We start from the raw sequence: 23,193 nt of genomic DNA, 5'->3' as shown, positions 1-23,193 counted from the left end.
CACTTGTAATCCCAGCATTTGGGAGGCTGAGACCGGAGGATTGTGGTTTGCAGACAGACAGCCTCAGCTACTTAGTGAGGTCCTCTGCAACTCAGTGAGACCCGGTTTCAAAATAAAAAAATTGGGCAGGGGGTGTAGCTCGGGGGTCAAATGCCTCTGGGTTCCATCCCCAGACCTGCAAAAAAAAAAAAAAAATTGAAAAATGCCAATGGACGATTATAAGTTCCTAAAAAAAAAAAGCCGGGAAAATTTGGGAAAAGACAGTGCATGGACTAGCCCTACAAGTAGTAAAACACATTATACAGATATAGTAGCTAAAATAGTCTGTGGCATATATTTACTGATATCAGGTAAATTAACAGAAAGCAAAGAAATAAATTCAAATAATAACGGTATTTTGTATATAATAAAGCTGGTATTTAGGATCGCTGGATACGAATATAGTATTCCATAAAAAGTACTGTGACAACTGCATAACCATCTGGAATAAGAAAATTGAATCAAAACTCTTACTATACATCAAAATAAATTCTGGTACTTCTGAGATATAATCATTGAAAACTAAGCATAAAAGTACTAGAAGAAAACATGGATTTTGCCAAGTGTGATAATGCACACTTCTAATCCCTGTACCTGGGAGGCTGAGACAGGAGGATTGCAGGTTTGTGGTCAGCCTCAGTAACTTGTGAGGGCCTCTGCAACTTAGTGAAACTCTATTTCAAAATAAAGAATAAAAAAATAGGGCTGGGGTAGAGCTAAGAGGTAAAATGCCCTTGGGTTCAATCTCTAGTACCACAAAGAAGAAAGGAAGAAAAGAAGGAAGGAAGGAAGGAGGAAGGAAACATAGATTTAGAAAACCTTACCATGTACAAAATAAAACCAGAGCATATAAAAGCAAAAATTGAAAAATCAGCACTATTTACAAATAAAATATCATTACACAGACAATAATAAAATTTTTGAAAAATTTTATTTTTCAAATAAAGAACTTATTTTTCAATAAATTTTTCAAATAAATTATTTTCAATAAATATTTTTCAAATAAAGAAAAAATTTTATTTTTCAAAGAAAGAAAAACTTGAACTTTATAAACAAAAAGTTAATTTCTCTCATTAAAGAGCTCCTACAATTCCATAAGAAAAAGAAACAACAACTTAGAAAAATGAGTAAAGGTTATGAACAGAATACTCACAGATAAAAGAAATACAACTGGTTCTTAAAACACAAAAAGATCCTAAATCTAATAAGATTAAGAGAATTTTAAAATGTAATGAGCACCTTTTTTTCTGATGGGCAGGGGTAAAACGTTTTTAGGACATTATTTGATAAGAATAGAAATAAAGTCCAACTCAGTGGTGATCGCCTGCATTTTAGGTTGTAGTTTAAATTGGTATAACCCCTATGGAGAGCAATTTAGCTATTTCAACAAAATGTTAAAAGGCACATACTCAACAGTTTTACTTTTGGGAATTTATCCAAGTATATTCTTGCAATATAAGAAATGATATGTGCATAAAATATTCATTATAGCATTTTGAATATCAAAAATACATTAAATATTCATCTCTTCAAGACTGATTAAATAAATTTTGGAATACTTTTCCAACATTAATAAAAATAGAGGGAGCTGGGTGTGGTGGTGCATGCCTATAATATCAATTCGTGAGAGACTAAGATAGGATCACAGATTCAAGGCCAGCTCATGGTAGCTTAGTTAGGCCGTTTCAAATAAAATAGAGTTGGAGGTGTATCTCAGAGGTAGAATGCTCTGAGTTGAATCCCCAGTTCCACAGGGAAAAAAATAAAACAAACAAAAAAACTATCTCTTGGGTTGTGTTGAGGATTAAATGAGTAAATATACAGTGAAAAGAAAGTGATTCCCAATACATATTACCTGGTGGTGGTTGTGTTTGTCAGTTTTCCATTACTGTAACAAATATCAAAGATAATCAGCTTACAAAGAAGAAAGGTTTATCTTGACTCAGAGTTTGGGAGGTTTCAGAGCAGGATTACTTGGCCCCATTGCTTTTGGGCCTGTGGTGAGGCAGAAAATCATGGCAGGCACATGTGGCAAAATCATTCACCTTGTGGCCGGACAGGAAAGAGAGAGGAAGGGTTAAGTTCCCCATGTCCCCTTTAGGAGCACAGTACCCAGGTCCAGGAGACCTCCCACCAGGCCCATCTGTTAAAGGTTCTGCTACCTCACAATGGAGCCACAGACTGAGGAACAAGTCTGTGATGCCCGTGCCTTCGGGGGACACTTACTCAGACCATAATGGAGGCGTTGGTAGCGAAGGTGGTAGTGGTCTGTTTCGTGTGCCGTTGAGTTTGATGTGAGGTGAATGGTCATTATAGCACTTTGGTGTGATGCTGAGCTCCGCTGCACACTCAAGGCGCAGGCAGTGGATAAGGATACAGGCTCTGGTCTGGTGCTTCAGCTGTACCACACAGCTCCCTGATTCGGATGTCCAAGCCACATAGATGTGGCTCAGAAGCTCTCCACCCGTAGCCTGTGTGTGAGGATCAGGAAAGATCCGTGGTGATTTAAAATCTAGACGGTGCAAGGCTGCTCAAGAGTACTGCTGCCATTGGTTATAAACACTCACCTGAAATTTTCTTTGTTTTAAAAGCACACACTAGGCTGGATGTGGTGGTGCATGCCTGCAACCCCAGTCCTTGGGAAGCTGAGGCAGGAGGATCACGGATTCCAGACCAGCCTCAGCAACTTAGACTCTCAGTGACCTAGCAAGACCTTGTTTTTTAAAAAAATAAATAAATAAATAGTTGGAGGAATAATAGCTTGGAAGTAGTAGATGTCTGGGTAAACACACACATACACACATCAGGAAAATATATCTTTTATATTACTATAAATATATATTTATATTCTGTCTACTATAAGATAACCATAACATAGCTATGCTTAATAAATCTTCGAAGATAGGGTTCTTAATCGAATCTGTGACCTTAAGAGCGGCCTTTATCACGCTCTGTGCTGGCAGTGTGGGTTGTAGAGGACTGTCCTGTGCATGGTGGAATGGCAATCACATTGGCACCCCTGCTGTCTGTCTATCAAATGCAAATGCTCATCCTCTCTCCTCTAGGAGCATCAACTGAAATGCATCCGAGTTTGCTAAATGTTCTCAGGAGACATGGAGACATGTTAGTTTGGCAATAATAATAAATATCAGTCAGCACTATTTAAGTGTTAGATACCATTTTTCTACTGGGTTCTAAATACCATCAAGGGGGAAATCTCTGGTTTTCCATTGCTTTATCCCAGGTGACTAGAACAGGGCCTGGCCCATTGGGGCTGAAAAGCTTTCTGTAACATAAATGAAGGAACAACTGGCATTTTCCTAGGGCTGGGTATGTCGGAAGCATGATAGGGGTGAAGGAACTTTGGACACCCCGAAGGCTTGATAATCTTGAGTCTGTAATACAAACTGATGATAGAGAGTGAACAGAAGAAGCATCCAACTTCATCTCATGCAGGCACATCCAGCAGAGGACGGGCCAGATGGTGGGGGCCGACGTATCCTGCCTGTAGCCTGGAGGGAAGGTGGGGTACAGGCAATTTTATAGGAAGTGTAAATAATTTTAGGGGAGATGAATGGGCTTGAAGGACAGACAGTGGCCTGGGACAGTTTGTCTGACTTCTGGGTGTGATGTTTGACTTTCAGGCTCTTCTGTGATAGGAGTTTATTCTTCCTTGGCTAGTGAAATATCAGGGAGGGGAGAAAAGGTGATTGTGTTCCCTTTCAGTTGATAGGGTCTCTGGGTCAACGGGGGCCTTCAGAGGAAGCCTCTCCCGCACTTTGGAGGAGGAAGAGGGTGAGAGATGAGGAGAAGGTTAAAGACCCCTGGCTTTTCAGTTGAAGGTACTTTGTCAAACTGCCACACTGTGGGGTCTTGTTTTATGAGCCTCAGCAGCACTAAGCTGTGCCTCATAGTGTTAACTATCAACAAATCTATTTTCAAAGTAAATTAATAGACGCACCAAGAGGCTAACAAGCTGGCCCAAGGCCACACAGCCAGGTGTGGCAGAGTTCACTCAGATCCCTGTCCTGGCTCGGAGCCCATGCTCCCTATTACTCTGGCACACGGAGTAATCTGCTGGATGGAGTAGGTCCACTTGCATAGATTGGCTAGATCACCTGTGATCCTCACACCTGAAAGCTGTGCACACGGGTGTTTGCCTTGTGTTTGTAGTTACCTGGGTGTGAGGTTTAGCACAGCACCTGGTACCAGTTCACGGAATTCTTTGTTGGTTTCTGCACATGCAGGGTACGTTTTGTGGTTTTCGGTAAAAGTTTTTACTAGACAGAGCTTACTTTGAGCCCTGAGTTCACTGAAATTAGTGCGCCGGTATTGGGAGAGTGAGAATTGGTATCACCTGAAAGGTGTATTTTCTTCAGGTTCAAGTTATGGTCGAAACACTCCAGAGCAAGGATTAAATAATTAACTTTAATTGTCCAGTTGCAGTGCGGTAACCTACGATATAATTTTTTGGAGCTTTGCTTCCAGTTTCAATTTGAGAAAAGAAATACATGCAGTGTTGTTGTAGTAAAAAGATAATGTGATACTTAGCCTTTAATGGGAAGCAATTTCTAAAATTAAAAATGTGAATTAAATTAAAAACCATTTACACGTGTTCCAGTCTCACCCCTCTTCTCCCCGCAGAGCAAGGTCTGTCTAGTCTTGGTAACCTCTGTCTTGAGAGGTAAGACAGATGGCAAGGGAGCTTAATGCCACAAGGAGACCTTTCTTCCAGCTAAGATCATTATTCCAGGCACAAAATCCCAAACACGGAGAAGTGATTTCTTTCCTTTCCTGTCAGTGGGTTTGCATGCGGTCCTGACCACATCCCCAGACTCACTCCCTAGGAAGAGGAGTGTGGGGCACTGTATTTCTCCAAGATGAAAGCTATAAGGTGCACCTCTCCCCTCTGCTCGGGCCCCGCTCCCTCCCTCCGGCAGCAGGTTCTCAAGTATGGTTCCTTTTCTCTAAAGCCCTGCTGGGCTTATGCTGCAAACAAAGGAAAGCGAGGCAGAAGATGTGGGAATGTCAACAGAGAAATTGAAAGGAAAATAGCAGCTCTTTTGGCCCCAAGCTGAGCCTGCCAGTCCAGCTGTAGCCACTGTTTCTAGATTTTAAAGAGTCACGTGCAACATTACAGGAGAATTTGCTGCTTTTCATAGCCTGCCCCAAAGGAGTTAATCACCTCACTTTTATAGCCAGTGTTCACTAAAAAGTCATCTATACATGTCATTTGGTTGTTTTCCTGCTAAAATATATGGAGCACAGCACTAAGCTTGCTGGCCCTTGGACCAGGAAGGTGCCTGCTGGGGTATTTCCAGCTTGGTCATATCATTCTCAGGCCCGGAACGGAGAGGGATCTTACTCTCCCCGTTTTATAGATCAGGAGGTTGAAGTCCAAGATCACATCCTTAGAGATCTGAAGAGTGCAACATGAGCATCCCGAGTCAGACGGCTTTATGCTCTTCCTAGCCACACCCTCCTTTTCATCTCCCCTTAGATGGGTTAAGAAGTCTACCTGCACACGACTTCAGGGAAGACCCTAAAGTGTTTAAATCTTCTTTCTTGCAGCTTTAAAAGTACAGACTTTAGAAAAAGCCAATCTTGGAAAGCCAAACATAGAATTAAAATAAATATTAAAAATAAAGTAGAGCTGGGTGTGATGGCACACACTTGTAATTCCCATTATTGGAGAGGCTGAGACTGGAAGATTGCAAGTTCACGGTCAGCCTCAGCAACTTAGTGAGACCCCGAGATAGCCAAAGGTGTAGCTCAGAGGTACAATGATTGTCCCCGGGTTCAATCCTCAGAACCACAAATAATGGTAGTAGTAGTTATTATTATAATATAGATATTAAACTAAGCTAGTATTTCTAGAAACTGGTTTGTAATTCTGGATTTAATTTACTTCCAACCTGGACCTGTAGCTTTCCTTAATCCCAGGAATCACTGTGACTCAATTTAGCAGGAGCTGTTAGAGATAGCTATCCAAGTTCACCTTTCCTTCCCGGACTGGTCCAAGTCATGTGAGAAGAGAGAGGATTGTGACAAGAAAGCAGTGGCCATCTCAGGCAGCGTGGGTGCCGTAGAAGATGGAAAAAGGGCAGCGAGGTGGAAGGGAAGAAAATGGATGCTACTGCTGGGGATGGTCAAGGAAAGAGGAACCAGGGTGCATGACTGGTAAGAACGGAATCAAAGCCAGGAAATATCTAAATTACATAATTGCATATTAACCGGCCAATGGAATTATGGCTCTGAAGACGTGTAATCACATAGAACAATTTCTGAAAAAGTAATCCATAATGAAAAATTGATATGCAAAGTCACTTGAGTTACTTACTCTGTGATCACAACTCTGCATGTAAAGATTTGCCCAGGTCAAGAGACTAGGAGGACGTACTGGAATACCAAAAATGGTTTGTTAGTGAAGTGAGATTATGCATATAGTTTTCTTCTTTCTTTCCCAGTATATGAGTGATATCGCTGTGTTTTGCAATCAAATTGAAAGCAAACAGAGCTCACAATTTTGATTCAGAAAAAAAGAATCAAAGATTGATAGTACTACTGGGCTGAAGAGCTAAAGAGTCGGACATAGGGATTGTCAAAGAAGTTACTTCTGAACAGGAAGGGGGAAAAAGAAAACAAGACTTAGAAACTAGTAAATTGCCTACTGTGAAATCCTTTAAAAACTAAAATGGAGAAGTGATCTGGAAAACAAAAGACCCAGAGACAAAAGGGTGACAGAATTATGACTGATGCACCCAACCCAGAGAGAGAGAGGAGAGTGAGCTTTTTATTGGAGAAAAATTGGCTTTACCTGCCAGCAGCCTGCTGCAGGTAGTTGGCATGGTCACCGTAACTCACATGAAGCATGTTTCTTTCGAGAGAACCACAGAATCCTTGCCCCTGAGATGTGCTCAATATCTGAAATCCAATAAGGAAAGCACAGTTAACGTCTTTCAGGGTCTCCTGAGGCAAGCTGTCTAGTGATTGTTGAAGTTTAGAAAGCCCAGGTATTCTGAATTTATAGAAATACCATTCCTCAGACTTTTTTTTTCTTCTCATTTTTCTTGCTTATAGACAATAAGTATTTCAAAGGGACTTCTGAACAGTAGGGCTAAGGAGGAAATAACACATTTTTATAATCAGTGAAAAGTAAGTTTTTGGATTCCTCAGATACAGATAAAACCATTTAAGTCCTCTTAGTAATGTAGTTCTTGAATTAAATATCTGACATTTTTCTTTTCCCTGACAAAGTTTGTGGAGGAAGGTTTAGAATTAGTCCCAAACAGATAGGCCGGGCGTGGTGGCGCACGCTTGTAATCCCCGCGCTTGGGAGGCGGAGACAGGAGGATCGCGCAGGTTCGAAGCCAGCCGCGCTGGCGTAAGAGACCCTGTTTCAAAAATACAAAATAGACGCCGGGCGTGGTGGCGCACGCTTGTAATCCCCGCGCTTGGGAGGCGGAGACAGGAGGATCGCGCAGGTTCGAAGCCAGCCGCGCTGGCGTAAGAGACCCTGTTTCAAAAATATAAAATAGGTCTGGGAGTGTAGCCCGGAGGTAGAAGGGCTTCCAGGAACCCCAGTACCACCAAAAAAAAAAAAAAAAAAAAAAAAATACAAAATAGGTCTGGGAGTGTAGCCCGGAGGAAGAAGGGCTTCCAGGAACCCCAGTACCACCAAAAAAAAAAAAAGAATTAGTCCCAAACAGAATATGGAAGATTTTCTATATCTCTTCAATTTTAAGACATTTTTGGTTCTTTCAAACTTTAGCTATTATGATTATAATTTACAAATGGATGAATATTTATCTTTTATTTACTTCCTTGAAATATTATCCTGTTATTTCTTGTTACTCGGATTTCTGTTTTGTGGCTGGTGACATCTTAGAACAGAAGCCGTACAGGTAGGTATTGTGTGCAGAAATCTATTCTCTTTAGAAGTGTACACATGTGTGTGCGCACAAGCACACCTTGGTGAACATAGTTGGGTAGGCTGCATTTCTTTGGGCCTTTCAAAATATAAAACCCAGGGTGTTAGGAGATTCTGCTCAGATATGCAGATGACCTCTATAGGAGCTTCCATTTTCCCTTTAACTTTTGTATCCGTGGTCTGTCCTAGAGTTGCCACTCACGTCCTCTGTAAGGGCCATAAAGCTTAGCAGTTCAGACCTTTTGTGTCTAAGAAATCTTGTCATTTGTCCTTGGTGCTCTCAAGATGCCTAGAATCCCAGCAGTCCTTGTCTTTCTGGACAGCATCCTCGGGATCCTCAGTTCTCTTTGGTTCGTTCTCACAATGCCCTGACATTTTTACACACTCACTAATATTCCCAGCAGTGCGCAGCTATTTTGAGCTCTGTTAAGATAGTGGGGCTCAAGGAGTTCCCCTGGTTGTTCATAGCACCTACTACTTCAGATGATAGAGTTCTGTTATGAGACTTAGTAACTGCACACATAATCCTTGTGGAGTACTGCCATGTCACCCAGGATGTAGCAGGCCGGACTTTTTTTTATGCTCTTTTTTTTTAACCTTCTTTCTGTTGTTTGCACCCTATCCAACTCTCTCCCCACCACATTGTTTCTTTTATTCACTCCTGATGTTCACTGTGCATTTCTATGTAATACTTCCTCTCTGCTTGTCTCTCTAAATTGTGACTGAGGTCCTGCATTCAAAACTCCTGAGGGAGGGTCCAGATGGGTCAGTTGGTAATGATCCAGAACAGATCTTCTGAGTCCTCCAGAGCATATAGAGACATGATTGTCTTTGCATGTCTTTTCTGGACCTGGGTTGGTGTGGCCAGGTTTGAGGAGCCTGGGGTAGAAAAAGCATGATGAACTATGATAAAAACATTTTGGCCCATTGTTTTTTTTTTTTTTTAGAAAGGAATATGATGAGTGTTACAATCAGCGGGTAATAGATCATCTCTAGTACTAATTCATATCAGTCACCCTTACCTGTTAATTGTAGAATATCCCATAAATCATCCCTTAAATCAATCAATTTTATAGATCTATTTTGAGTTGTCCATCCCCTTAATAGCAAAAAAAGAGCAGTTTGTAATAAGCGTATTGACAATGAAAAATATTGCTTCTTGGAACAGAACTACTAAAGGCATCATTTTAGTGTTGAAAACTTTTCAATATAGTTACTTGGAAAACACAAGAACAAAAACACAATACACAAAAAAGCATCAATAAAGCCAATCATAAACTTTTTAAAAGAAATTTCAATATGTAAGGTAGACATTGTCTTCTAGACCATTTCTCTAGACCTGAACTATTCCCTTGCCCCTCAATACCAGTACTGGCCCCAAGCTCTAAGAAGGGAGGAGTTCTGAGGTGAGAAATGAGTAGGAGGCGAGGGATGTGAAGGTACATGGAAGGCAGAACCAACCACTTAAAACCAAGCATCTCAGCCATGCTGCACTCGTCCTCTCGGAAAGGGGCGATCAATCATCCTCGGAAAGGTACCTGCCCGTCTCTAAGGATTTAAAAGTATTGTTTACCTCATGCTCTGATTTCTCAAAGCCATAATCATTTAATTCACTCATTGTAAATTGATAGGTATGTCAACTAAGGAATATGATTTAACCTTTTTATTTGGAAGTCTAGTGCCTAATGGTCTGCTTCTTGTAGGTTTGCTGAACAAACGTCCATTCTCCCTCTTCACAGTGAAACACATGATTGTGAAGATGTCAAGGGAAAGTTATTTATATTACAGTAAATTTCTCTGTTCTCGCCTCTAGACGGTATACAGAAAGCATCCAGCTCATTTTCCTTCTACCAACAGAATGTCAGTCTTAACTAGTAAGTTTGTGTAATACTTAATCCTAGCTTCAAGTGGTAATTTTTCCAGATAGATAACATATCTTTACAAGATAACTCAACATTAACATTTAAAAATTCATTTTTGCTAATTTGTCAAATTTTAAAATGCAGTATAGCAGGATACAAAATGAGTGCATGAACACCAATAGCTTTCTTGTACACCAATAAAGAATTTGCTGCAAAGGGTATCAAGAAAGCAATCCCATTCACAGTACCTACAAAAAAAAATGAAACAAAAAAACCCACAAATAAACTTAACCAAGAAACTGAGAGACCTCTACAAGGAAAATTACAAAACATCAATGAAAGAAATTAAACAAGACACAAAGAGATGGACAGACACCCATGTTCATGGATTGGAAGAATTTGTATGATTAAAATGTTCATACTACCCAAAGAGATCTACAGATTCATGGAATCTCTGTTGAATGCCAATGAAATTCTTCACTGAATTAGAAAAAAAAACTAAAATTATATGGAGACATGAAAGATACTGAATTGCCTAAATAATCTGGAGCAAAAAGAACTCAGCTAGACGCATAGTAGTACCTGACTTCAAGACATACTGTAGAGCCATAGTAACAAAATCAGCATGTTATTGGCATGAGAACAAAGGCATAGACCAGTGGAAAAGAATGGAGAACCCAGAAATATTCCAGATGTGTCAGCAAGCAGATTCTCAACAAGACACCAAAAATGTACACTGGAGCAAAGAAAGTCTCTCCAGTAAATGGTGCTGGGGAAAACTGGGTATTCATATGCAGAAGACTGAAACATGACCCTTATTTATCAGATTGTACAAAAATCAACTCAAGCCAGGCATAGTGGTACATACCTGTAATCCTAGTATTTAGTAGGCTAAAAACACTGGAGGATAACAAGTCTGAAGCCAGCCTCAGCAACTTAGGGAGACTCTGTTAAAAAAAAAAAAATAGGGCTAGAGGTGTAGATCCAAGATAGAATTCTTCTGGGTTCCACCTTCAGTACCAAAAAAATAAAAATAAAAATGGATTAAGGACCTAAATGTAAGAACCAAAACTCTGAAATTACTAGAAGAAAACAGAGGAGCAAAACTTTAAAACATTGGTACAGGTCATGATTTTCTGCATAGGACCCCAAAGGCACAGAAAACAAAAGTAAAATTGACATCATGAATATCATCACACTAAAAAGCTTACACACAGCAAAGCAAACAACTAGGAGAGAAAAGACAGAATGAGAGAAGGAAATTTCTGACTCTTCACCTGACAGCAGCTTAATACCCACAAAATGTAAAGCCTTCAAATCAAGTAATCCAAAGATGGCTACATGATTTGAGTTGACACTTCTCAAGAGAAAAAATACAAATGGCAAAAATTAAATTTGTGTATCATTATCCATCAGGGAAATAAAAATCAAAAGTACAATGAAGCCAGGTGTGGTGGCGCACACCTGTAATCCCTGTAGATTACTTGGGAGGCTGAGACAGGAGGATTGGAAGTTCAAATACAGCCTCAGCAAGTAGTGAGACTCACATCAACCTAGTAAGACCCTGTTTCCAAACAAGAAATAAAATTGGGGACTGGGAAATAGCTTGAAGATAGAATGACTCTGGGCTAAATTACACACATACACACATGCACACACACACACACACACACACACACACACACACACACTTGCAATGAGATTCTATCTCAGTTCAGTTAGAATGACTATTACCAAAAAATAAAAAATTATAAAATGCTGGCAAGCATGTGGGGGTGGGGAAGGAACTCTGACACACTGTTGGTGAAAATGTACATGAGTAGAGCCATGTGCAAAAAGTGTGGAGGTTCCTTAAAACACTGTAAATAGATCTACTGGGGTAGGAGTAAAGCTCGTGCAAGGCCCTGGGTTTGATAAACCAGTACTGCAAATAAATAAATAGGTAAATAAATAAATCTATCATAGGATCCAGCTATCCTACTTCCAGGTACATATACAAAAGATATGAAATAAAACTACCATAGAGGTTCCTGTGTGCTAATGTTTATCTCAGCACTGTCTATAGTAGCTAAGATAGGGGGTCAACTTAAGTGCTCACCAACATATGAGCGAATAAAGAAAAAGTAGTATCTATAAGCAAAGCATTATTATGTCATAAAGAAGAATAAAATCCTGTCTTTGCAGCAAAGTGGGTAGAACCAGAGGGCACTGCGTTTAGTAAAATAACCAGACACAGAAAGATGAAAAAAATCAACCTGAAAGTAAAATACTAATTACTAGAGATTAGGAAGGGTGGGTGAGGGTGGAAGAAGGGGAAAAGCAATTGGATATGATCAGTGCGGGCTCTATGCATTTATGGAAATATCACACTGACCCCTATTAATATGCATAATTAACACATGCTAGATATTATACAGACTCACTGCGTGACTAATAAAGGAGAGCAAAAGTTTTCCATAATCCGTAGGGGAATAAAGATCAAATAGTAGTCAGGATGTTTGCTGAGCACTTTATTTGCTAATTAAAAAATAATGATTTACTGTTTCAGTTTCTTAAAAGCTGAACTAGCAGAGCTAATATAAACGATTTCATCAGAATGTGCTGCTTCATTATTTTGGAAAGAAGATCGGTCGACAACAATGTAAAGGCAGTTGCAGATTCAGGTCACAAAAATTAGACACTACACACTGTTCACTGCCCTGGGACCTGCCTTCAGTGCTTTGAACAGGGTCTTGCTAAGTTGCGGGGGGCCTCACTAAAAAGCTGAGGCTGGCCACGAGCCTGATCCTCCTGCCTCAGCCTCCCTAGTACTGGGATTACAAGTGTGCCACTACTCCTGGCTCCCTTTACAGTTTTCTAAGTCATTTCTAGGTGGTGTCTTACTGATTCCCGGCACACAAGCCATGCCCTTGTGTTCTAGAGCTTTTCTTCCATCCTAGGGAGCACCGGTTGTGGCTCAGGCTAGGACTGGGTTGGCCACTTGGCAGTGTTTCTCCCATCATACTTCAGTTCCCAATCATGTTGGCTCCTTACTGTTTTCCCCAGAATCCCCTCAAAATGGACCTTCAGCAAGTGCCAGAGAAGCAAGAGGCAAAATGTCACGAATGGCTAGAAATTTCCCTTGATTCTTCGTATTTTTTTATCCCGATGTTTGTCTTCTCCATCAGTCTTCAAACCAAGCACTGCTGATGTCTGAAATTAGACTAATTCACATGTGAAAACTCAAAACAGTTTCATCTTTTGCTATTTAGACACAAAGGCATAAAATACAGCCACAGTAGAAAAAGCAAATAAAAGTAAAAGAATAAGCGAAAGACATTTCGTGCCAACTAGAAACATTCGTATGTCTTCGTGGTCTCATAATACACTTCTATGTGTGTATATATTTTAAAGCAAAAGTTTACATCGTGTGGCATAAGAAGATTTCTTTCATTCTGTATATACTCAGATTTTTAGAGAATATAGTTGAAAGAGCTTGGCAGTGCTAGGCCAAATCCAGGTGACTTCACGGAGGAATAATGCTGCTCTTGGAATAATGCTGCTCTTGAAGTTAAACCACTTCTCACTGCCAGGCTCACCTGGGGAGTCTCTGTTTTAAACACACTCGCCCATGTCCTGTCCTAAGGATTCTCAGTAGAGAAACCTGAGCAGCACGGGCATCTTAACATTGCTTTTGTTGTGCTAGGGATTGAACTTGGGGGCATTCTACCTCCAAGCTATACCCTCAGCCTTTTTTATTTATTTATTTTTGTTGTTTTGAAGCAGGGTCTTGCTAGATTGCCAAGAGTCTCCCTATGTTGCTGAGGCTGTCCTCAAACCTGCAATCCTCCCGTCTCAGTCTCCCAAGTGCTGGAATTACAGGTTTGTGCCACCACGCCAGGCTACATCCTAACTTTTATAAAACTGTATGTTTTGGGCCAGGCATCAGAGCTGACGACTATTTCAGGGTTTTCCAACACTAGTTACATTTTTTTCTTGATAAGAAAGCCCTTTATGCTGAGAGTAGCAGTGCTTGCCTATAATCCCAGTACTCAAGAGGCTGAAATAGGAAAATCAAAGGTTTTTAAGCTAGCCTCAGCAACTTAGACCTCTCTGCAACTGAGTGAGACCCTATTTCCAAATAAAAAATAAATAAAATATGGCTGGGGGGTGTCGCTCGTAAGTAGTAAGTTCCTAGGTCCAATTCCAAGTATCACACACAGAAATGCCCTTCAGTTGTTTTTGTTTTTCTCTTATTTACTTATATCTTTGGCTTTTTCTCAACTGATCCTCATTTGATAAATATTTCTTCATTGGGAAATATGCCTAAAACTGATATTTTAGCTTACTATATTTGCATTTTCCTTGCCAATCCTAACATAACCTTTCAAAAGAGCATGTTAACTTTTACTCCACTGACTTTACTAATGTTGAGTCTCACTAAGCAATAGTTTTAAGTATATCTGACAATTTTTAGGGATATATCTCAGTGTGGAGTACTGACCTAGAATGTGCTCGGTCCTGGCTCCAATCCTCAACACCACCCAAAAGAAAGAAAAAAAACCCATATCTGATAACCTGTGTTTAAATGCTACAAACAAGATGCAGGGAGATTCCATGTCCTCAGAGAACGTGATCTGAAACCAGAGCTCTGTAGTTCCATATCCAGGATCGGGGGCAAGAAAAAGACGGTGGGGAAGAAGGATCCAGGGGAGAAAGGACCCTGGCGTGGCTTGCGGTTTATCGCGAGAAAGGAAATAAGCCTGGGCTGCCACCCTCAGTCTCACCTCCCTTGTGCTCACCTGCCCAACTCGGCCCCTGGGCGCTGTGGACACGGACCCACTAGGAGAGGCAGGAGGAGACGGAGCCAGGGCGACACGCTGCCCTCATTCACCAGCCCCAGCCCCCAACAGGCCTGTTCGCCTTGCTGCTTGTCCTTCAGGAAGTAACCTCTTGCCCTTCTTCTCCATCCTTGCCCAGGTTAGAAGGTTTGGGTCGCATCATTAAACTTCTTCAGATAATGTTACTGGTGACACTCTTGTTGACCTCACCATTGATCGGCGCTAAAGAAAAACCCTTACCTGGCTACAACCTTGGCTTAAAATTCCCCAATTGAAAAAAAACAGATTCAAAGCCAAGGGAGGCTTAGAATCGGGTGACTGTTTGATTTTTCTTGCCCTGTAGTTCTCTTCTACCCTGTAGATCAGTTTTTCTCGAATTATGCGACATACTGTTTTCCTTAATAAACAGAACCTGAAGCTTTACCCTTGGGTTATCTGAAGGTCCAAGCAAATAGGATTATGGGACTGAGGAGGAAGCACAGGGTTGGCACATCTAACCCTCACTTCCAGGAGTCCTCCTGTGTGACTAGGCCTGATACTTGCTCCCTGTCCCCCACACAGGCAACACCTTCTCCCTCACCCACACCCTCTCTTCAGTGCTGAGGGCGGGCTCTGCTAAGTCAGTGTTGCTGGTTAGAAAGACAGTGCCATGTTTGTTAGCTTCAATGAGGGCTTTTCACTGGCACCAGACACGTAGGAAAGTTAAGAGGGAACCAGCTGGATTCCTGTGTGTATTAGTCTCCTGTAGCTGCTGTAACAAACTATCACAAAGATTATGGGTTTAAAATAACATAAATATATTACCCTATACTTTCACAGGTTAGAAGCCTAAGGTGGATCTCACCGGGCTAAAATCAACATGTCAGCACTCTGATTTCCTTTGAAGGTGCTCTGAGTAGGCCGGCTTGCCCTTTCAAGATTCTAGGGTCTTCCCCTTTTTCTATGTCTTGTGACCCCTTCCATCTTCAAAGCCAGATTAAATATACCATCACCACTTCTGCCGCCACATGCACATCTTCTCTCCCTATACGGCCTCCATCTTCCACTTATAAAAATACCTTCGTGATTACATTGGACGAACCCAGGATATCCCCCTATCTTAAAATCCTTAATCAAATCTGCAGCGTCCCTTTGCCCTGCAGGGTCACCTATTCACAGATTCCAGGGATTCAGAGCTGAACATCCTTTGGGAACCATTATCCTGACCAGCACAGTGTGTCTTGACCTATTCTCAACATGAGCATGTTACCGTATGAGGGTTTCTGGATATCTTCCTGGCTCTGGGCTTCTGGGTTCCTATCCACCTCGTCCCCCTCTGTCCTTATTCCCTGATGCCACCCCTGCTTCCCACTGAGTGGTCACTCTGCAGTCTGGCTCACACAGTTCTTAAATGGCCTACATATTTCTCCCCTGTGTGACCCACTCAGACTACCACACACACAAAAAATATAAATAACACCCCTTCCAGATTAGATGTAGTTCCTCAGAGATGAGTCTTCCACACCATGGGGACAGCCTTCTTTCCCTCTGTTTTAAAGTGTTGCACCTGCATGTGAGTTATTAAGCCTTGTCCTGTAAAGCTTCTATGGCTTCTTTGGATGAGTTTGATTAGCACTTCCCCTGTGCTGCCAAAGCCTCAGTCATACTGTATTATAATTATCTGTTTATAAATATTTCTTACTATTTATTCCTTGAACTTCTCCATAATGGATTGTTCTTTTATCTTTATATCCAGAGCTGTTAGTACAGTAAGAGCTTAATAAATGCTACTGAAGGAATAGCTAATCCTTGCCTGTGCATCACTAGGCTGAATTCACACACACAATCTCTATTGTATTTGGTGATGCCAGTATGAAAGACAAAAAGACTTTGTTTTAAAATTAGTCCCATAAGAAAGATTTCAAGAATGCCATTTTAATAGATTTATGCTCATTAATATTATTTTCTTCCTTGTACCCAGAAAATGTAGCCTCAAGAAAACTTAAGTCTTGACCTAATATTGACTTATAATCTGAGAACTTTAAAAATGATTGTATTATAGAAAATGTTTCAATCTCTCTTCCTTGATGAGGAATTTTAAGTGATATTTTTGTGCGTGCCTAGCACTTGTGATTGAACCCAGGGACATTTTACTTCTAAACTGCACCTCCAACCCTTTTTATTTTTTGTTCTGAAGTAGGGTCTTAGGTTGATGAGTGTCTCACTAAGTTACTAAGGCTGGCCTCGAACCTGTGATCATCTTGTCTCAGCCTCCCAAGTACCGGTATTACTGATAACTGAAGAGGTCACTCTGCACAGGTGTTGCCTGGGCATCCTCACCTGGCAGCCATGGTTTCATTGTGCATTGAAGTTGGCTGGGTGCATGGCGGCTGGGTGCATGGCTGCCTCTCATGGGACAGGGAAAGAGGTGCCCCTGTCCAAGATGAGAAATAGACTGTAAACCTTGGGGTGGGGACCTGTTCCCTCCAGGTGGCTCCAGGAGGAAGTGGAGCCTGGGGAGCAGGCCAGCCACACAGCTGGGAGGAAGAGTGCATGGCAGGAGGCTCCATTTCATCACAGGAACAAACACTCTTTTTAATGGGTGGCTAGTGAGGAAGCCTATTGTATAAAGCCCAGCTTGAACTTTAATGTGAGGACAAATGGCTGAAACCAGTCCTTACCCATTTTTTTATGAGAGTAGTAATAATGTACAGGATATGCACTTGTCAGCTAATACACGTGGTCTTTGGGCGCAGCTGGCACTTGGCCATGCCTGGTGAGTTACAGACCTGAGCTGGGGCTCTGCTGAACTCTGGAGGTCTCTCTAGGGGCTACGCACGCGTGCCTGCCTTGCTTGCAGATCACGTTTGTAGTTCAGACTCCGGCATCTAGGGAGCAAAGTGTAAGTTTTAACTCTCTGAATCGGTAGGTTCTACTGTCTTACAACGCCCATGACCTATTTAAGGAATTTGGTATAGAGGTCATCTGTTTTGTTTGTTACCATGGAGGGAACAGGCAGGTATTTGCCAGATTTTAAGCGGATTTTTTTTTCAAGAAACATCAGAAATGTGAGTTTTTTGTGTGAAATATGCCAGGTTTTGAAGATGAAAATGAGTCTTTTATTATGCATAGCTTACTTTCCAGTTTATGGCACCTGCTATTAAGGAAACTACGGGAGCATAATGAATTTGTGTGCTGCTTTTTTTCAACTCTCATCTGATTGCTTTTTATGTGGCCTAAGGATTTCATTATCTTTCTAGCTTACAGTTCTTGTCTCTAAGAACCCCTTAGTGTAGACCAGTGGTTCTCGACCAGTGTCAGCCTCACTTCCTGGAGGGACATTTGGCCGTCTAGGAACATTTTTGGTGTCAGGGCTAGGGGGCTGGGTTGCTGCTGGCATCCAGTGGGTAGAAGGGCAGGTATGGTACTAAACATTCTGCAGTGCACTAGCCAGTCTGTGCAACAAAGAAAAATCCAGCTCAGCCAGGAGTGGTGGCTCACGCCTATGATCACAGGACTTGGGAGGCTGAGACAGGAGGATCGCAGGTTCAAGGGCAGCCTCGGCAAGTAGTGAGACTCTCAGGAGACCCTGTTTCAAAATAAAAATAAAAAATAGGGCTGGGGATGTAGCTCAGAGTTAGAATGCCCCTGGGTTCAATCCTCAGTCACACACACACTCCAGGTCAAAATGTCAGTGACGTTGAGAAACTGATACCGAGCACATTTTTAATTTCTCTTCCTCCCTCCATCCATCTCGTTTCTTCCTTTTTCCGTAGCCTCATTCACAGTCTTTAGATGAGATCTCAATTCTAAAGTGCAGAAAAAACACATGGGGAGTTTATTAAAATGAAGATGCCCACACCCCACTGCGTTCTGATGTGTGGCCCTTGGGCCAGCCGAGACTTTTCCTCTTGAGTAGCCACTCTGCCCCCAGGGGACCCGAAGGCACATCACCTGGGGGTCACAGCTGGAGAATCTGTACAGTTGTCATCTTCATTTTCATAGTCTCTAACCTTATACCAGTCTTCATTTTATGAGATGCTTTATCACTTGAGCTTCTCGACTATATGCTGTTACTTTTATGAAGTCCTTAAAAATATACAGATTTTAATCAGTATTTATACTTTGGCAAGTAAGTAAAATGTAGTTGCAGACAAAGAGCTGAAATTATAATTTTGTAAGACCTTCTGGTCCTTAGAAATTGTCCAAGTAGCTGGGTAGTGTGCATTACAGAGTTGCAGAGTTTCTTCTCCAAATTTCATGTGTGTGTGTGTGTGTGTGTGTGCGCGCGCGCGCGTGTGTGTGCATGCATGGGTGCGTGTGGTGCTGGGGATAGAACCCAGGAACGTTCTACCTCTAATCTATACCCACAGCTCTATTTTATTCTTTTATTTTGAAAATAGGGCCTCACTAAGTTGCTGAGGCTGGTCTCAAACCTGCGATACTCCTGTCTCAGTCTCTCAAGTACAGAGATCACAAGCGTGCGCCATCACACCCGGTCCCAGATTTCTTTTCTGTATCATTTTTGTGATGTGTTGTATATATGTCCCACATGAGAAGTTGGTCAATAATGACTCCCTACAAATATAATGTTAAAAAAATTTGTTTTAGGCATGTGAACCAAATCGTGGGGGGGCATGAAATATATAACAACTGATAGTATTGAGAATAACCCATCTAAGTGATTTCTTGAGCAATCTGATAGAAGTTAATGTTATGAAAATTTAACTCTCACAGAGATTAGTGTATACCATGTACCATGAAAGTAATGTGGTAAGGGTAGGTTGAGGTATCTAAGTTCTATTTATCCAAATGCTGCTTGGTACTTACTAAAAAAAGTTATTCAACATCTTCTTCATTTGGTGGGGAGTGCTAGGGATTGAACCCAGGAGCATATTTTACCTCTGAGCCTCACCCCTAGCCTTTTCAATTTTATCTGTTTTTATTTTGGAACAGGATTTCACTAAATTGCTGAGGCTGGCCTCAAACCTGCAATCCTCCTGTCTCAGCTTCCCAAGTACCAGGATTGCAGGTGTGCACCACCCCACCCAGCTTTATGTTCTTCACATTTGCAGTTGGAATGATACATGACAATTACTGGGTGGTTTGTCACAGATGCCCTTCCACACCAGTGAGACCGCTCACAATCGTACACAAGGGTATTCTTATAACTAGGTAAACCACCCACAGTCATGGAAAGCTTTATCATCTAACTTTAATAACATCTAATGATAATGCTGGAGGAACTATTTAACAGTCTGGAATTGTTTGGATGGTTTTGTATTTACACAAAATTAAGCAGGTCACAGTAGTTGTCAGATGACCTCTGGAGAGAGAAGTCGATCCCTTCTAATCTACCAAAAGTAAATATAAATGACAAATGTCTCATGACCAACTGTGTCTCCCTCCTTCCTCTCTCCTTTCTTCCCTTCCTACCTACCTGTGTCTGGTACTATGATTTGAACCCAGGGGCATTCTGCCACTGAGCTACACCCCCAGCCACCGCCCTGTTTTTTATTCTGAAAGATGGTCTCGCCAAGTCCCAGCGCGCTGGCCCAATGTATTTTCACAGATGTCTCTAAACTCTTCCTGCAAAAGAAATTTGGAGGCTGACCCTTCAAACAGGCACGGAATTTGAAATGACGAGGCTCAGTGTACAGACACCTCCGCCTGCTGGACTCTCGGCCTAGGCTTCCTCTTCCTGGCCCTTCATCCCCTGAGTTACAATGAGCTGAAACTGGCTGTTTAGTGAGGCCCCTTCGGGTCTAGACAGCTCCAGTTCTGGGTTCTCTTAGGGTGCTCACAGCTTAGACACTCAACAGTAGGCAGTCAGGGCAAGTAGAAGTTCCTAGGCATTCGCCACCCTCCCACAGGGATGGAGGGTCAGGCGCAAGGACATTTCCCATCATTCCACCCACAGAAGGGAGCCCTGGATGCTGCGTCTCGCTTCATGATGCTTGCTGGGACTTCAGATTAGGGACCAGGACGGCTTCTGTACTGTATGGCTATGAGGCTGAAGTATGAAATTCTCTCTCTCTCTCTCTCTCTCTCTCTCTCTCTCTCTCTCTCTCTCTCTCTCTCTCTCTCTCTCCCCCTCTCTCCCCCCCTCTCTCCCCCTCTCTCTCCCCCTCTCTCTCCCCCTCTCTCTCCCCCTCTCTCTCCCTCTCTCCCTCTCTCTCCCTCTCCTCTCCTCTCCTCTCTCTCCCTTCTCCCCTCTCTCCCCTCCTCACTCTCCTCTCTCTCCCCTCCTCTCTCCTCTCTCCCCTCTCCCTCCTCTCTCTCCTCTCTCCTCTCTTTGCTCTCTCCTCTCTTTCTCCCTCTCCTCTCTCCTCTCTCTCCCCCCTTTCTGCCCTCTCTCCTCTCTCCTGTCTCTTTCCTCTCTCTCTCCTCTATTTCTCTCCTCTCTCCTCTCCTTTCTCCTCTCTCTCTCCCCCCTTTCTTTCCTCTCTCCTCTCTCTCCTTCCCTCCGTATCACCCTCTCTCTCTCTCCCTCCCTCCCTCTCTCCTCCCCCCCCCCTCTCTCTCTCTCTTCTCCTTCTTTCATCTCCCTTTCGGTGCTCCTGGGGCTTGAAGTGCAGGGCTGCCTGCTTGGTTGCTGCAGGCCAGCACAGCCAGCGCTGCCCCCCACCCACCCCCGCTGCAAGGCTCTGGCTACTGCAGGAAGCAGGCCCCTCCTCAGAGGACACTGGGCCTGCCTTTGTTGTCAGACTAAAAGCAGGTTGAGCCTTAGCTGGAGTTGTTTTTCAGGTATACCGGCCTACCCTGAGGTTTGCCATCATACCTGGCAGGCTCTCTTTCCATTTCTCTTAAAAGTCCTTTTAGAAAACGGTGACGGTGGCCATCATATTTGGAAGTTCAGCAGGCTTCACACTTATAATCCCAGCTACTTGGGAGGCTGAGGCAGGAGGATCAGGAGTTAAGAGACCAGCTCAGCAACTTAGCAAAACCCTGTCTCAAAATTGAAAGCCCAGGGATGTAGCTCAGGGGTACCGCCTCCCTGGGTTCAGTGGCAGCAACTACCCACCAACTGAGCGATTCTAGACACCAGCAAAGGCCTACGCGCATTTCTTAAGTTGTTCTTTCACTTTGTTAAGTCAGCACTCGTTTAGTGCCTACCATGCGCCGTGCTATAACATACTTGGATAGTCCTAAGCACAATAACCCAGAAGCCAAACAAAAAGGCAGAGAGCGTGGCGTCATGTTGGGCACAGTCTTGACCTTGGTTCTCCGTGGCCCGCGTTGTGAAAGACGATCCGATCTAAAAGAGAATCCTTAGCCCTAATTGTAAATCCAAGGAAGCTGCGGGTCTGTGTGATCCCCACTCATGGATGCAGAGTAAAAATTATAATGAGGATTTTAAAAATGAGTTTTGCATGGTACGTGAACATCACATCATACAGCTGGGTGAGATGGCGCACGCTTGTAATCCTAATACTCAGGAGGCTGAGACGGGACGATGGCAGGTTTGCGGCCAGCCTCGGGTACTTAGTGAGGCCCTCTACAACTTTGTCAGACCCTGTTCCAGAAATAAAGAATAAAAAAATAGGACTGGGGTGTAGCTCGGAGGTAGAATGCCCTTGGGTTTAATCCGTAGTAACACACACCCCCAAAAAATTATCCATTAAAAAAATCATTGTATGAAGTTGACCTTAATCCGAGTCTTAGTAAAGAATTGATTTCCGGTTACTGTAAGAGCCTGCTCAGGGTGAGAGCTGTGAGTCACTCCGCGGTACCTGGCAGGGCTTGCTCTAACCTGGACAAATCCACCCACCAAAGACCCCATTTGTTCTGAGCTTCATGCAGGAGTGTCGAAGTCGCCAGGGCTAGCGATTTTTCTTTCAAATGAAAGGAACCTGTCTTTGGAACAGAAGCAGAATATTTGAAGGGAAATAGCAAGTAATCTAGAACGAAGAAACAAAAACATTTACTCAAGAATTACTGATTTAAGCGTAAATTGCACCCTCCAAAAAACGCTGTGGAAACAGCCCAGTTTTCCTCCCTGAAGGACTTAAAATAACCCTCTCCCAAAGTCCCCGTCAGGGCAGCTCACCTTCACAGCTTCAGTGGAGCAGGGCTGGCTCCTTCTTACCTAAACCCACCATTCAAGCCAGAAGCGGTGATGCACGCCTGTAATCCTAGTACCTGGGAGGCTGAGATGAGGATCGCAGGTTCAAGGGCAGCCTCAGCTAGACTGAGACTCTCAACAACCTAGGGAGACCTTGTTTCAAAATTAAAATGGGGCTAGGGGTGTAGCCTGGTGGAAGAATGTCCCAGGTTCAAACCCCAGGACCACAGAAATAAATAAATCAATCCATGGTTTTTTCTCATATGTGAAAGCAAAGTCTGAATTCTTAATCACCAGCAATTTCTTTAATGTTAAGCTTCTCCTAAGAGTTTCTCTTTGATGAATTAGCATCTTGTTTATTAAAAACTGCCTTTCTCTCTCGGACCGGTTTTGTTGTTTTTGTGTGTTTGTTGGGTTTGGTTTGTTGTTGTTGGTTTTGGTATAGCTAAATGATAAAACTGTGCAGAGTACTTCTGAAAGTTAAAATGGAAAGCATAT

The 23,193-nt window shown here is 42.5% G+C and overlaps 1 protein-coding gene across 2 annotated transcripts in view; it reads left to right on the top strand.

Annotated features, from left to right (window-relative positions):
• NR3C2 (nuclear receptor subfamily 3 group C member 2) overlaps positions 1-23,193 on the top strand; it is a gene marked incomplete at both ends in the record, with an annotated part of 355,651 nt that overhangs the window by 252,772 nt on the left and 79,686 nt on the right. The window lies entirely within an intron of this gene.

Source organism: Muscardinus avellanarius (assembly GCF_963383645.1).
Source record: "Muscardinus avellanarius genome assembly, chromosome: 6".
NCBI lineage: Eukaryota > Metazoa > Chordata > Mammalia > Rodentia > Gliridae > Muscardinus > Muscardinus avellanarius.
The sequence above is the reverse complement of the archived record's forward strand: the minus strand, read 5'-3'. Positions and strand labels throughout refer to the sequence as shown.